Consider the following 5,380-nt stretch of genomic DNA (forward strand, 5'->3'; position numbering starts at 1 on the left):
CTGATGAACTTATTAAGCAAAATTATTGTCCTCATCAGCCTGATCCTCGGTCTGTTTATTCTGCCAATCCCTGAAGAGAAAATAGTAATTACTCCTTGTGAAATGATATATCATGTATCATGGAACATTATAGTGTATACCTATTGTAAGAGGGAATGGAAAATATGAAGAAAATGTCTGGGATGATCGAATTAGTGTGGCAGAGAAATGAGAAGCGACTACTTACTTTCTTATTTTCCCGACCTCAGCCTGGTTGAGCCAATTACTCAGACACCCTTCCAGCTCCACATCTGATGCATCACGGTAGACCCTTCTGCATACACCTATGAAATTATACAAAACATAGTTAATGTCACTTATTGTAATATGTTAGAAGTTCATTTCAATGATCAATTATTATAATAATCTTAGAATATCTTATTGGATGCACTCACGAAAAGTAACAGGACACACTGGAGTGCTATAAAATGATTTCTTAACCGAATTCTTCTTAAGTTTGCCTGTAAGGGCTTACAGCTCTGGTACATTGTCATCCTAAGACGACACAACATATTTTGTAGAAATTCATTCTCATTCATTTCTTCTACCAACTGCTACCAAACATTGCATCTAGAGATATAAAAAATACCAGATCAATGAAGAGTTAACAGCTAATACAAGAATAACAAAAATCATGTAGACAGCCAGAAGAAAAATTCACCAAAGAAATTAACACAATTGTCATGTTTAGTATGCACATGTAGTGTGAGTGCACAAGTGCATATGAAATAACAAAAATCCAATCATACCATAATTTTTTAATATTTCATTGGACATTAATCCATACGCACTTCAAAATTATGTTGTACTTGAGTATTTTTATAGCACATTGAATTCCAAGCACCTACGAATGTCTGGCGAGCTCAAGATATACTTCTGAAACTTTTTTACAAATGAAACTCTTATGAAACTTTCTTACAAAAACTTAATTGTTCTTTCATTTAAAAAATCATACATTGTTTGAATCAGGATGGCAGCACACAAATTATCATTATTCACTTACCACCTTTGGCTCAAATGAGGGATCTTCACTTATCCTACGGCAGAGTTTGATGAAATCCTCATCTGCTGTCAATGGCAATTGGCTGAAATTCATCTCCTCCACATCAGCATCCTTTCGCTTTGGGTCACAAGCCAATAAAGCATCTAATTTCCTCTCCAAGTGAGAAAACCCAGGTGCCATTCCTCCCATCCACATGAGGAGCTGCCTATTCTGTAGTTTTAATTTACTGCAGCCTGTAAATATAAAAATGTTATAAATACACTAATACCAATTGATTTGCTTACATTATACTTCCTTAGCAGACTTGATACTTAATCATCATAAATCCTGCCTACATGCTTATCAAACAAGTGAAAACCATAGATTTTAATATACCACTAATTTTTCTATCAACAAACACGAGTAATTGATTACATAAAAAAAATTTTAAGGATTGCAATCTTATTGTACAGAAACAACTTAGAAACGTGTTACTTATGCCCTTGAGTGCAATATGTCTGATAAAATGTACTAAAGCACAAATCAATGCCTAAATTATAATGATCGGAGAGAGTTCAACTGATGGCTATGTTTAGAACAGCTTATTAATTGCTATTATTCTTCGACATATTCCCAATAGTTACTCATTTTCAAGAAAAATCATTCATAAACGAGTTAATTGAGGTTGAGACTAATGTTTTAATGTCATAAAGAACTGTTAACAAAGTGGATTCTACTGTGAGAACCCTGATATTTCAACTTTAACCGCCTCAATGGATTCTTTTCACTATGCCAGCGAAAGTAAAGACCATGCTGAATTGTAATTACCCTGAGAATAAAATAATGAGTAATCTTAAATAATTATTGGATAGTAATTGGCGGTTCATTAATCATACATAAGTATCGAATGGAAAAAAATGTTCCATTTACTTACATTCACACGCTCAGCACAGCAGAGATGGATTGATGCTGACAATGGCAACCTCTTAAATCTCTTCGTGACGCTAAAAGCCACTGTTTCCGGGAATTCAAAAACTTATTCAGGCGTTGATTCAATTGTGCATGAAACAGTATTCTTTCAATCCCTTTTTGTCAGTATTCACTACGAAGACGGATTATTTTCTTCTTCCATAGCATACTTCAACGTAAATTTGCTAGTAAAACGAGATTTTTCATCACAGCTAAATTCGCAATCACAAAATAACGGTAACTAGAGATGGGCAAAAAAATCGATTATACGTAATAATCGATTATTTGCTTTCGATTATTGCGATTATTGAATCGATTATGAACATCCGATTATTTTGCATAATCGATTATTTGAATATCATCGGCGGGAATAAGAAGCGTGCTCACTTGCGAGATTTTTTGCGAGAAATTTTTTTTGCGAGAAATTTTCACCCCTTCTATAGTTTCAGAACAACAAATGAATGCTATTTTGAAGTTTACTATTGTTTATAACAATTAACTAAGTTTAAACAGAGTTAGCAACAATACTAAAAACATTTACCAGCATTAACGATTTCTACATACCTTACGGGTTAAACAACAACAAATTAATGACTTGTTGTTACATCTGTCTACATTGTTCATAAGAAAATGTAAATTTTAAATAAAGTTAGCAACTTTTAAAAATTTAACAATTTCCGCATGTTGTACGGTTGAGAAGAGTTGGCTGAGCCTTATACCTTTACTCTTTGTTGATTATAACAATTACTAAAATGTAAACAAATTTAGCAACTTTTACAAAAATTAAGAATTCCCACATTTTATACGGTTGAGAAACGTGGAATGAATGATACTCTTATTCTATTATGTTTATAACGATTACTAATGTTTAAACCAAGTTAGCAACAATTTTAGAAACATTTTCAAAATCTTAACCAACAGTAAAGGAATGGTTTATTGGAACTCTATAGTGTTTATAATAATTTCTTAAGTTTAAAAATAATTAGCAACAATTTTAACACCATTTTTTAAAGTAAAAATGCGTTACGGTGTAAAGAATAGAAAAAGAGCATAGTTGTGGTGCTTTAACTCCCAAAGCCTGATATATACTCATTGATGTAAGCATACCTTTACATTGTATAAAATGTACAAATTTTATACAGCCTACACAACTGTATAAATTTTCATAAAATGTATAAAATTTATACAATGTAAACATTTTATACAGCTTTATACAAATTCATACAAAATTTGCACATTGTACACATTCTGTATAAAATTGTATACATAGTATACAATTTACACGTTTTATGCATTCTATACAGCTGTATACAATTGTATACAAAATGTGCACACTGTACACATTCTGTATAAAATTGTATACATTGTGTACAATTTACACATTATATACATTCTATACAGCTGTATACAATTGCATACAAAATGTGTACATTGTATACATCCTGTATAGAAATTGTATACAAAATTTTCACTGGGGGAGGAACAGGGTGGGCAATATCTTGAATTCAGATCCTCCTAAATTGAGTGCTTAAGAATATTTTGGTACTGAATTTGGCCCTTAATATTGTATGGACTAGTAGCTTTTTTATTTTCTAAGTGGATAGTCCTCTTACCAAGGTGTTCTGCAGTGCATATATTGTGCATTAAATTTAAATGCAAGTTATGTGGATACCAGTGGTGATTTGTTTTATTCTTATATGTTACTCAAGTTCACTCAGTTAATGTCACTAAGATTATTCCTTTGTTCCAGATTCAACGCTGCCTGTTGCATCATGTTTTTTTATGAATCGATGGCTATATAATGGAATGACTTCTACAACGATAAGATGCAATTATTGCATTTCATGTCCAAATAACCTAAGCAGGAGAAGCATGTGCAGCGTTATATTCACAGCAATCATCTTCTGCATTGGCTTTGTGATGTCACCATGTATTTTGCTTAATGAGAGAATATATCTGGAGTAGCAAAATGTATTTTTTCATAAATTTTCTAGCTTGTTGTCTGTTTTTTCTATATTCAAGTTCAAAGCTCTGACTGAATGATATTGAACTTCTATTTTGTTAAAACTGATTCCATAGGGTGTCATCCGTATTATTTATTTATGAGCAAGTGATTGATGTTGCTCCACATAGCTAGTTATAAGAGAGTAACCTCTGTCAGTGTTTACCTGGCCTTGTTGTATTTTATACTAGAGTAATTTTTTATATGATTACCTCTGAACTACCTATTCCATTGCTTTACTCTGGTAATTCACATAAGTGGTTACATTTTTGAGTTCTTTAGATCAAATTTGAAGATGAGTTGCCGATATGGAATTCTCAATCTATTCAATAGCATGGGAGCACCTTTATTCTAATGCTCTGACATAGGTATATTTGGCCTGGTTAACTAGTTTTTACCTCTTTGTTTGTTGTTTGTTGATACGATGACTAATCAGTTCTTATTGCATATATCCCTCTTTGGCATATACACATTTTATCATTACCAATATGTGTAATGTTTATACCATGAATACTTGGTTATCTACAAGTTGAGTCGTGGTTAATGTGGATTGTTGACGGCTTTACACATTCTAGTGAAACATATTTGCATTAAGTTATCTTATATAGAGATGTATAATCAAGTGTTATGTCAGATATTTCATTATTTTGGCATAAATAGAGTAAAGTTTATTGTAATTTACCACCTATTATCAGAGCTTTCTGGTTTACATATCCTTAGAAGTCCTTAATTTGCAGGAATGATTTCCAAGAACACTCCTTACCTAAGATTTTAATTAATTTTCAAGTAAGAGAAAGATTCTTACATCACTTCTGAAAGGTGCATGGTTCGGTCTTTAAAAATTTTATTTACCGTTGCTTAACACATTGTCAAGATTAAGAGCCATTTTTCACATTTATTACCATGCAGTACTGCTACTAGTCCACTTGTTTAGAGAGAACACATGAGATCACATCAAAGGGCTCATGAATAAACTTAAGGTGATTCATGTATGTTAAATTTTTGTAACTATTATGTAGACGTATGGAAGTCATTCAATAATTATGTTAATTACCCTAAGCATATGCCAGATAGCACAAGATTTGTAATATCACCACAATACGATCATATTACAAAATGGAACTCTTTGTATTCCCTTTGTATTCCAATAGGGAAATTGCATACTTTTTATAAACAGTATGCTGATATACTACAGTAAACACTTAGTACCGCAATATACTTCTTTCCGCTTAAAATTCAGTTTATACGCTAGAAAATGACTCCCAAAAGTCTCCCGAGTTTCGCGGGCTAAAAAATACCGCCCCCACTAATCTTTGGCCGTGACGTCATAGTTCAGTAGGAGTCCAAGATCCAAGCCCAGTAACTGCAGGCTTGGAAGAGCCACGTTG

General features: G+C 32.5%; 1 long non-coding RNA gene across 1 annotated transcript; it reads right to left on the reverse strand.

The window, feature by feature from the left end:
- Positions 1-276: 276 nt before the first annotated feature.
- LOC124171612 lies at positions 277-1,072 on the reverse strand. The gene is made up of 3 exons (XR_006867870.1): positions 1,043-1,072; positions 435-609; positions 277-323 (listed from the first exon to the last, which is right to left on the reverse strand). It is a non-coding gene; the product is annotated as an uncharacterized LOC124171612 (long non-coding RNA).
- Positions 1,073-5,380: the final 4,308 nt, after the last annotated feature.

Source organism: Ischnura elegans, chromosome X (assembly GCF_921293095.1).
Source record: "Ischnura elegans chromosome X, ioIscEleg1.1, whole genome shotgun sequence".
Classification (NCBI taxonomy): Eukaryota; Metazoa; Arthropoda; class Insecta; order Odonata; family Coenagrionidae; genus Ischnura; species Ischnura elegans.